Raw genomic sequence first — 12,363 nt, 5'->3', positions numbered from 1 at the left:
ATGGAAATGGGGGTGGGATGGGGAAAAGAGACAATCACTTTTTCAGAGAAAAAAGATTATTCTCACTGGCATCATATAGGAGCTTAACGAACTTCTCTGTGTCCTAGGAATGTATGACTATCACATGTGAAAATTTTTACCTCCTCTTTCACAACTGATAATTCTGAATTAGAGGAAAAAACAGGAACTAATATTTTGTAGACATTTTTTTTTCTCAGCTTGGAAACTATTAAATATATCTTCCTATCAGTGTGTTTCAAAGTTAGTTATTATCAAAGAAAACCTTCTGACCTACAGAATAATTCGAGATCACAAAATATAATTCTTAAATATTAGTACTGGGGTCTCTGTAATGGCATTTCTATAGTCTATAAGCATGTTCCCATTCTCACTTCTTGCTACTTTGTGTTTCATCTTATTCCCTCATTCTAGAACACACCAATACACTTCATCATTACAACCAGTGGTCAAAATGATGGTTAAACATACCTTCTCTTATGTACACACATATATCACATAGAATAGATGTCATTTAACTGTTGGAACATATAAAGAGCTTTCGAATACTTTCTGACCCCTGAACGCAGGAATGGAAAGAGATGAAAGAAAGAGTATCTGCATTTCTAAATCTGACTTCCACATACAAACAATGAGAGACTCTAGAATAGTGCTGTCCAATAGAAATATGAGAGCCTAAGTATGATCCACATTAATATATATTTAAATTTAGCAGGAGCCACATTAAAAATGTGAAAAGAAATACATAAAAAATCAATTGGAATAATCTATTTCAATAGAATCCAATAAAACAGCATCTCAACATGCTATCAATATACAAATTATTAGTGAAATGTTTTACATTTTTATGCAACAAATCTCTGAAATCTGAGTACACTTTACACGTACAGTTACATGTTAATTTAGACAAGCCACATTTCACAATTGTTTAATAGCCAAATCTGGCTGGTGGCCACCGTACGGGAGAGTGCAGCTACAGAAGCCTAATATAAAGGATCACTAAAAGAAATGGCTCACAAAGGAGTTACAGTTATGAAGTTAGTAAGTGAAAGATTTTTTTTTTCTAATAAGAACTGAAACTAAGGTCATATCTTTATAATCGCTGCTGAATCATATTAGACAATGAAACTATATCATTTTTTATGATAAACACACACATACACACACCTTACAAAGCAGGGCTTCATAAATTCTAGTTTCATAATTTTGAAAAATTTTCAGGAAATCCATAACTCAAATGAAAAAAAAATTTTGTTCACTTAGTTTTGTGCCATGTCCACTTAGCTTTACTATATTGTTATATACGTGCAGAACAGGAAACTATGCTAATCAGCTAATAAGACCACAGAAAATTCTTAGTTATCAGGGTAACTAGTCATAAACCAGCCAAGAACAATGGTAATATTTCATTTAGAAATCTAATATCCAAGGTTTTACTATCCAATAACATAAACGTAAATTATCTCAATTGCTGGGCAATTTGTATGGGGATGATGTCCGAGAAAACTGAACAGTATGATTACAAATCTAAATGGTTAGACCTTCAATATTATGAATATACAGTATAGCCCATGCCTAAAATGCAAAGCTTTAATAGTTTTTGATTCAAACTGCTGAGTGAGTATGTGCTTTCAAAATATAAATCACATATGCTTAGGACTTAGAAATCTTAGAGAATTGCTAAAGTAAGCCTTAATTTCATGTACTAGGAAACTAAGAATCTTTGTAGAGCCTATTTGCTATGAATTTTAAAAGCTATGCTGGCTTTCAAAAGTTAGCTATTCAATATTCAAAATATTCAATAATGTAACAAACTTTAATACAAATTTATTCAACGAATTTGTTCATCAAATTTAATAATGCAGTAAATAAGAACGTAACTACCATTAGAAAGCAAACTACCTATTTGTGTTTCAGAGACACAGTGTTTTTCCTCCTGTCCTTTGCTTCCTTCTTCAGTTTCCTTCCTCCCTTCCTGCCCGGTTTGGATTATTTACAACAAAGATCTTCAGTCATGTATTATCAGGAGTTGGTTACAGAATGTAAACTCAATCTCTATAGTAGAAATTACATTATACTAAATTTGAGGAAAAAAGCAAAGCAGATATACTAATAGAAATCTAAGCTAAAAAAATATTAACCATCACTACAGCAACATTTATACAGTTCCTTCCTTCTTTCCTTCCTTCCTTCATTCCTCCCTCTCTCCCTCCCTCCCCCTCACCACCCCCTATTTTGGTAAGTTAGCCAGGGATGAATCTGAGGAATGTAAAATGCTGAATTCTATTACTTCACCAAAACCAGTGAAAGAGTATGTCTTTAAAGATATCTTACAAGTCATTTAAATACATATTAGGTCATCTCTCATTGCACAAATCCATATAAATTATTCTCCTACAATAAAGGTAGCTCTATAGCTTTATGTTACAGTATTAAAATGAGTTATTATTGTTCACTTAAAAATAATTTACAAAGGTACCTTATCCTAAACTTTCATATCCCCAGAATGTAGGCTGACTTTTAACTCTTCTCATAGTAAGTATCTTCTAACTTGTGACGCATCCTGCAATGTTACTTCTATAAATAGAATTTATCTTAATTTTCGATAGTAATAAGGTATCCAACCACTGATGAAAGTGCAGCCCACCAACTTTTTAGGGGCCCTGCTACATTCTTTAATTATGACTTGTCACAGGAAGTAGTTTCCAGCACAAGTATGATCTTTCTTCACACTAGGTAAGAGGAGAGCTATGAATCTAAAGAGATACTGCACTTCCATTACTTTTCAGTAGCCAAAAACAGGAAAGAATAAAACTTAAATGTCATGGTTATTATGTTTCACAAATGAGAAAAAAAAAGTGTTACCAAAAAAAAGTTACCAAGTTGGTATTCCATCATCAGGTACAAGTTATACCTAAGGCTGAGGAAAGAACCTAAACACAACCACTGAATACAATCATTGTGATGTGCTAGAGTGTATTCTAATTTCAGATTGACTTGTATATTTCTCTCCCTGTGGACAACAATACTCAGTACATAGTAGACACTCGGTATTTACTGAATAAGTGGGGCCTTTGCCTACATTTTGGTAATTATCATTCACCTTGAGGATGAATGTGAATGAGTGAATGTGTGTATGTGTGGTGTATGGGTATATGTGTCAGAAAGAAAGAGAATGAAAATGAAAATAATATAATTGCTTTTGTTTTAAGCAGCACAATATGGTTATAGAATAGTTTAGCTCTGGTTGTTTTTTGAACTTTATTTGAATGGAATCATGTTGTATTTTTTTTTTTAATGTTTATTTATTTTTTTTTTTAATTTTTTTTTTCAACGTTTATTTATTTTTGGGACAGAGAGAGACAGAGCATGAACGGGGGAGGGGCAGACAGAGAGGGAGACACAGAATCGGAAACAGGCTCCAGGCTCTGAGCAGTCAGCACAGAGCCCGACACGGGGCTCGAACTCACGGACCGCGAGATCGTGACCTGGCTGAAGTCGGACGCTTAACCGACTGCGCCACCCAGGCGCCCCGATGTTTATTTATTTTTGAGAGAGAAAGAGACAGAGCGTGAATGCGGAAGGGATAGAGAGAGAGGGAGACAGAATCCGAAGCAAGCTGCAGGCCCGAGCTATGAGCACGGAGCCTGATGCAGGGCTTGAACTCATGAACCGCGAGATCATGACCTGAGACGAAGTCGGATGCTTAACAGACTGAGCCACCCCAGGCGCCCCTCATTTATCCTTTTGTGCCTGTCTTCTAACACTCAACATTAGGTTTGTGAAACTCATGTTTTGTTATTTGCAATTATTTGCCTCTTCTTTTGATGACTGTTACTTGGGTTGTTCCTAGGTTTGGGCTATCATTAATAATTCACAGATGGTACTGTTGGTTCACACAATTTGCACATCTTCCAGGTTCTCCATAATGACAACATAATGGAAACATAATTTACAAGGCCAGTGTTCACTCCTCCCAGCAGCGTGTGAATTCCTATGGCTTCATCACTCTACTACTACTTGGATATTGTTTGATTTGCGGTTGTGGGGTTGCTTGACTTTTAAAGATTAGGCAATCTGATACGTAAGGCTGAACCTATTCCAGAATATACAAAAGCAGGTCTTTGTTGACAGTCCACTTTTCTGTACATTCAATAAGACAATTTAGTATGAAGTGTATACAGCATGTACATGAAAAAATAAAACCCCACAACAGTTCAAGTTAGGGAGGAAACGAGGGAAACAGATAAATGCAGAGATACATAGATGTTACAACTTGAAAGAAAAAATGGAAAGGCAGCCAAGTAGCTAGTAGAAAGTGCCTTTCATGTAAAATATGATGAGATAGGCATAATTCTGGAACTTTTTTATATTCATGCTTTATAGAAAAGCCTTATAATAACATCAGCAAATACATAGTTATCATTTCTATCATCACCAGATTTCCAAAAGAAAAGACTCAACTCTCTGAAAAGACTAAAGAGAAAAAAATTGGGGAGGTGGCATGTTGCTGGATATAAAAAAAACCAAAAAACAAAAAACTAGACTCTGCAATAGCAAATATTATCTGAAATAAATTTTTTACAGTATTAATTTATTTTTACAATTTAAAAGTCTATGATTTCCATGCTCCTTCCACTTTTGTGATTTAAACATCACCTTTTTCATATTTCTTCTCAGAAATTCTCAGTATGAAATACAAATTTAAAATCTCTTTTAAAAATTATGCTTATATACATAATTAAAACTAGTTTCCTCCCACCCTCTAATTATTTGTATAACAATAGGATCTTGCTTCCTTATGCATTCATCTGCTCAAACTTACTTCCTACAGAAGTCATCATTCTTTGTGACATCAGGAATGGTTATTGTGGTGACAACTATCATGTACAGCTCAGAAGATGACATGAGAGAAACAAACAGTGGCTGAGCATACTAATAAGGTTTCATCTAAATTTTGTTAGAAATTCATACTGAGGAACATGAGAAAGTATATGTGTATAGAGATACTGTTAAATAAATTATCTCTTATCCTTTCAAAGAACTCTTAGCAAATAAAAAGTTTACCTTTACCATTCTAAAGTGCCATGGATTTGGGCACTGTCTCCCTTTTTCTGTTTTCTATAAAAGCATCCTGCACATAATACTCTGCAAGTGTTAATTAATGATGCTGGCTGTTCACAGGCTGCACACGCACTGCTGTAAGTGCTAGAGTGTTTGGTGTAGCTTAAAATGGCATAGAGCATAAAGCTATAAAGGCTTTTTAAGGTTACTGATGGCAAAAACAGAAGCTAAGGCACTGAGCTGATAAATACAAATGACTTATATTGTAAATGTACTTCGGAGATAATACTCCGATAAGTGAATTAAAAAGATAAATTACAAACCGTTTTTCTTTTTCCCTTTTTTCTACTTGGACTTTGCTTAAAGAGATTATGATTAAACATCAGTATTCTGAACTACAACTTGGGAAATCTGAATTCTAATTCAATGTTTCCTCATTTAACACACAAAAAAGGCACACTGAAATACTTCTGCCATTCATTTCATTAAGACAATAGCACTGTCTACTATCAATTGAGAATCTATGTTTGGAGATACACTTTTGAAAAGTTCTTGGTATCTTTCCTGCCAAAAACCTTTTTAGACTATCCATGAACTTAACAAATATTAAGACTAATTTATACACTAAAACAGACATCCAAAATGCACACTAAACAGAGAGCAGCTGATAGACAAACTCTATTTCACATATAATTGGTTAAAGATCAAAGAGGCAAAGTACAATAACACAATTTTCACAGCCATGTCAAAACTCATAGCCACTAATCCATTCAATGAGATCCATTTTGAGAGTGAAAAATTTCTAACACTCCTAGAGAATGTGCTTTTAATAACAATATTTAGAAACATTGCAAAGAACGGACAAGTTATATAATCTTTTCTTAAACTTCAAAAATTGTAAGCCTCATAAGCATGGACAAGATCTCCAACTGTGCTGCAATATTTCCTCACATGTCCCTGTCACATCACCCACGATGACGCACCCAGTCACAACTTTCTAAAGCCCCTCCCTTTCTCAACGCCTGCATTCTTAACAGAAACCACACCTGCTGCTCCACAACAGGAGCAGCACAACAGATGTTAGAAAACATCTAACACCATCTCTCCTCACTTTTTCACCCTCTCCACTATTAGCTGTAGGAGTATGTGCATCCTTTCCCCAACACTTTTAGACTCTCCTATTGTAATTTAAGAAAGTAAATTATAATAGGAGGTAAAACTTTTACTCTTCAAGTAAACAAAGTTGTACGCGTGTCATAAGCTAGGGTCTCTGAGGAGCTGAATGCAAAGAACACTTCATAATGAAAACCTAGGACTAGTCCTGATTGTTGGGAGAGGGAGTCAGAATTTCTTTGTTACCTAAAAGTTGAAATGTTAACTTAAGAAGTTCAATTTGGCAAGACATCAGTTTTTAATATTAGAAAAACTGTATTATCACTGACGTAATAATGACTTATAAAGTAGCCATAATAAGGTTTCCAGATTATAAGCTTTGTTAAATTTGACCATAAGAAAGCCTCTTAACCTCTGTTGATGTGTTTCCTGCTCTGGAAGAGGGGATGAAGGAACAGAAGACTCTGAGCTTCTATTTAGCTCTGACACTCTTATTCATTTCTATTTCAACCTCTATTTCTACTCTGCCTGTGTCGTGCACACAGGAAGTACTTAGTATATGCTGTGTTTAGTTTTGGTTTTTAACGCATTAAAAACCTTCAAATCTTGTTCTTTTAACTTTCCAATCATTAATCATTATATCAGGTACTTATTTTTGTTTTCCCCAAGTAACTATTACTAGAAACTATAAAAGACGTATGGTAAATAAATCAAACATTCTTTTTATAAGCTAAGCTGGAAAGCTGAGACCTGTTTTTTTTCCTGCTGAGTTCTGAAAAATTACACTGTCTAAAAATAATAATTTTTCAAGTGCTCTTTCTTAGTGAACACAGACGTGATTCAGAGTAGATGCTTTAAGTCAAACAATTATAACTCAAGTCCTTACTAGTGTTAGTTTGCAAAAAGCAATCATTACAAAGGTGCCACGATAAAATTTATTTTAATGAAGTCCATCACTGCTTTTCTTCAAACTCCATTGCTAAGCTACTTTTTAACCTCTAACAACAAATATTTTATTATGATAGAACCTGAACACATGTAAATATATTCTGCACAGGGATTCAAAACAACAGGCAACATAAATTAGACTCTTAAATGTAGGGACACAAATACTACTGAGTCTGTTTAGTCGAGCCCAAACTGTAGCTAGAGACTAGATTTTAAACTTCAAAGAGCCCATTACTTCTCAGGGAATGCCAGCCACATGTGTGAGGCAATTCAGATGTTTTAGAAAGCTAAGTGAACAATATTACTGAAAATCCCCAAACTATCCCATTACTGAGTTAAGGAAAGGATTGAATTGCCTAATGTCACCAGAGTTCTATGCAAACAGTGCTCCAAATAAACAGCAAATGGGACACAGTTTATAAATATTTTCATTAAATGTGATTTTTAAAATGTCAGTTGCTATTTGCAAATTTACTTGAATTGAAAAGGAATCAGCTATCAAAATCCTTCCTAAAAAGTTACAATAAATCCATGACACAGATCTACTCATGAATGTATTCTTAGCTTGTCTTTCAAATTCAGTAGTTTGATATCTTTACTTGCTTGAGATAATGTTATTGATATAGAAGTATGCTTTTGAGATACAGACTTTATGCCTGCTTATATGGGGTCAAACTATGTTCTCCCAAGATATATGTGCAAGTCCTAACACCCAGTACCCCAGAATCTGACTTTATTTGGAATCATGGTCACTGCAGATGTGAGTAGAGAAGATGAGGTCATACTAGAGTAGGGTGGGTCCTTAATGCAATATGTCTGGTATCCTCTTGAAAGGAGACAGATGCAGAGAGGAGAATGCCAATGTGAAATTATAAAAGCACAAAGGGAGAAGACAACCATGTAAAGACAGGAAGAGACTGGAGTTTACTCCCACAAGCCAAGGAACTCTGGAGGACACCAGAAATCAGGAGGGGCAAAAAAGTCCTTTTCACCTACAGATTTCAGAGGGAACACAACCCTGCTGACACTCTGATTTTGGACTTCTAGCCTCCGCAACTATAAAACAATAAATTTTTGTTCTCTTAAGCCACCCAGTTTGTGGTACTTCGTAATAGCATTCCTAGGAAACTATTATACTCCTCCACATAAACAATGTATAATATTCAAGCTTCATACAAAAAAACAGAAAAAAAGGATTCGACATTTAAGATTTAAGTAAGCCTTTACTATATATTCAGATTTTATACAGCTCACAGAAATTATGGTTTTCAGATCACTAACAATAATGTATAATTAATATACAATTTTAATTAATCAATAGTGTACATGTAGTAAACTGTGATATGGGCACAACCTATGGAAAATTATTATTTCCTCATTACTTAATTGACTGTCCTTGAATTTTTTTTTCCCACTTAGCATCCAAATGTTTAGAAATGGGTTTTACTCTGGGTACTAGTAGTAATAGTGATAGAGGTTCTGCCTTGTGCTTGTCAACCACAGTCTACTGTTGGAAGAGGAATAGGAATATGCAGGGAATCCCTTTGTGGCACATGCATACCACATGTGGTACACACATACCACCTTTAGGTATGCACAGATGAATAAAGGCTGAAGAGAAAGCAAGAACAGTAAGCACCCCTCCTCTAAGCACAAGGTAAGAAGAGCCCACTACTAAGAGAGTTTGAAGACTCCTGCACTGAAGTAAAGTTAGCAACAGTAAAATGTGAACCCAGCCAACTTCTGACTAGATTGGCTGGACCTCCACCCTATACTGACTGCCTGAAATAAAAAAGGAAGTGTGCTTTTTCCAGGGGATTAAATACTGCTCATTTCAGTCTCTGCTGTTTTTCTATACATAATGCCCAGCACTCAATAAAAAATTAAGAGATGTATTAAAAAAGAGAGAAAAGAAATAATCCACTATTAAACGATAAACCAATCATCAGAATGAGACTCATTGTGGGGTGCCTGGGTGGCTCAGTTGGTTAAGCATCCAACTTTGGCTCAAGTCACGATCTCACGGTTTGTGAGTTTGAGCCCCACGTGGGGCTCTGTGCTGACAGCTCGGAGCTCGGAGCCTGGAGCCTGCTTCGGATTCTGTGTCTCCTTCTCTCTCTGTCCCTCCCCAACTTGTGCTCTGTCTCTCAAAAAATAATTAAATGTAAAAAAAAAAAAATTATATTAAAAAGAATAAGAATGAGACTCATTGTGACCTACATGTTAGAAATACCTGACAGGCTTTAAAATAACTATGATTAACTAGTGGAAAAGGTAAATAATATCCATGAACACATGTGGAATTCTGCATAGAAATGAAAACTATGAACAGTTAAATGGAGATGCTAGAAAAGAAACACACAATATTAAAGATGAAGAATTATTTCAAGAGGCTTAACAGTAGACTCAACAAAACCGAAGAAAGACTCAGTAATTGTAGATCAAGATAAATTATAAAAACTAAAATATAAGGAGACAAAAAGAGTGAGAAAACCCAGAGCACCTAAGAGCTGAAAGAAAATAGCAAGCAGTCTAACACATACTATAATTAGAATCCCAGAAGAAGAGATAAAGAATAGGGTAGAAAAAATATTTAAAGAGTTAATGGCTGAGAATTTTCCAAAAATAATGAAATATACCTTGCCACAAATCTATGAGGCTTAGGGAACCCCAAAAAAGCACACAATAAAAATACATATCAAAGAGCCAAGCTGATAAAAAAAAGAGAGAGAGAGAGAGACAGAGAGAGAGAATCTTTGAAGGCAGTTGGGTGGGGGGGGGGGAGAGGAAAAGAATTAATTTTGGAATAGAAAAAATAAGAAAAACAATAGACTTCTCATCTAAACTATTCAAGTTAGGAGACAAAGGAATAACATCTATAAAATACTGAAATGGTATTTCAAAATGTTTTTTACAAAACCTGCAACCCAGAATTCCATAGCCATTGAAAATATCTTTCAATAGTTAAGGTGAAGTAACAAACTTTTCAAACAAATAAAAGTGGACAGAACTCACTGACAGCAAATCTCTTATGCATAAAAATATTCACAAAAGTTTTTTAGGCAAAAGGTGTACAATACTAAACAAAATTTTGGATCTACCCTAGGAAATGAAGAAGACTGAAAAAGACAAAAATGAAACTAAATATTAAATTTTCCTATTTTTAAAGATAATTAACTGCCTAGAGTAAAAAGAACAATATATTGTGGGGTTTCTAACCTATGTAAAAACAAAATATATGACAATAATAGCACAAAGAATGGGAAGAATTAGAAGTACACAGATGTAAGGTTATTAAACTATATATGATGTAATATATTTTAAGGTAAACTGTGATAAGTTAAAGATCTATATTGCAAACCAAGGGGAACCACTGAAAAATTTAAAAGGTGTAAGTAATAAGCCAATAATGGGACTACACGGGAAGAATAAAGATTACCCAATTTTTCCAAAAGAAATCAGAAAAAGATGGAAACAGGAATAAAGAAAAGTTCAAAAAACCAGAAAACAACTAGCAAAATGTCAAGTAAAGCGAACCACAGAAAGTCACTTTAAATACATATGTTCTAAATCTGCTACTTAAAAAGTAGAGAGAGGCTGGATAAAAAAGCAAGACCAACTGTGTTATCTATAAACAACCCACTTTATAAGGGCATTCAAATTAAAAATGAAGGAATGGTGAAAGATATATTATGCAAACACTAATCAAAGGAAATCTGTGTCGATACGGTCAGAGATAGTAGACACAGAACAAGCAGTATCACCAGGGATAAAGTGGGACATAATACAATGTTAAGAAGACATACAATCCTAAACAGACCTTCAATATTTACAAAATAAAAAACTATTAACTGATTGGCACATTTCATTATAGAATAGGTGCTTATCAAACGTTAACTTAGCCTTTGTGTCAGGCACAAACAGAAATATAAGATGTTGCTTTCATGGAGTTTCTATTCCCATGAGGAAGGTAAGAATAGAAAAACAATAAATGCTTCAATAAAGTTTTTTACAGGGTGTTACAGAAGCACAGAGAATATACACATCTTCTGGAGGAACTGATGGAGAAAAAAAGGAGAAAGTTGGTTTATATAAAATTTCACAGAAATTAACTGTCTATATTTATGACAAACATAAGTATATTCACCTAAGATCTATAAATTATGAATTCATAATGAGTAGATTTATACAGTAAAATTAAAGTGTCTTCTCTAGCTCACCTGTAATCTAAGTTAGCCACTATTGAATAGGAGTAACAGTTTCTTAAAATACTGATTAATGACATATATTGCATAATCATTTTGGTCAAGGGATTTCAAAACCTGTGACCAAATTAGCATTCATTTTCCTGCCTTTATTTATCAAACTTTTGGGGGTGGGTACCTATGATTCTTCATAAACTTGAGCTAGGTTTTAGGAATACAAAAATAACTAATTCACAGTTAAGGAGAGAAAAGTATGAAGGAAAATATTTAAGCAGTAAACACAATAAAGTTTTCAGAATATAATGGAAGGACAAATAAGGAAATTAGTTTACATGGAAGGATCAGAGAAAGACCTATGGTCATGTTTTCCAGAATGTCTTTTAAGACCAGTGGCATTTATTGTATGTATAAAAAAAAAAAATGTGGACCTCTTTGTTTAGATTCTGATTCGCTGATTAATTCTATTGAAGGAAACTTATGTAAAATAAACTAAATAGATATAAAATGTATACCTGATAAGTTTTGATGGTTCTGTTTACCCTGGACACCACCAACACAATCAACATAGCAAGTATTTCATCACAACAAAAGATTCCTCATGTCTCTTTGCAAACCATCTCTCCCTCTACCTCTGGCTCCAGACAATGAATGTTTTCTGTCACTATAGATTATTTTGCATTGTGTGTGTATGTATATGTATATGTATATGTATATGTATATGTATATATATGCATTAGATATAAATATATTATATGTATGTTCATACAGTATGTATTCTTTTATGTCTGACACTCTTTTAGCTCAGCTTAATGATTTGGAGGTTCATCCATGGTGTCAGGTATGTATGTGGTTTACTCTTTACTGCTAAAGAATATTCCACCATATGGATACATGACTATTTTTTTAATCCATTTACCTATATTGATAGATATTTGGGTTGTTTCTAGTTTGAGGATATTGTGAATACAACTGCATCGAATGCTGATATACAAATACTTGGGTAAATAATTGGGAA

General features: G+C 34.1%; 1 protein-coding gene across 5 annotated transcripts in view; it reads right to left on the bottom strand.

The window, feature by feature from the left end:
* RAP1GDS1 (Rap1 GTPase-GDP dissociation stimulator 1) overlaps positions 1-12,363 on the bottom strand; it is a 173,066-nt gene that overhangs the window by 62,777 nt on the left and 97,926 nt on the right. The gene's annotated exons all lie outside the window — the stretch shown is intronic.

The sequence above is a fragment of the Lynx rufus genome, unplaced genomic scaffold, assembly GCF_022079265.1.
Source record: "Lynx rufus isolate CCGP_SWC_20201006 ecotype Redwood Valley unplaced genomic scaffold, mLynRuf1.p SCAF_3, whole genome shotgun sequence".
NCBI lineage: Eukaryota > Metazoa > Chordata > Mammalia > Carnivora > Felidae > Lynx > Lynx rufus.
Note: the sequence above shows the minus strand (reverse complement) of the source record. Positions and strands in the feature narration are given on the sequence as shown.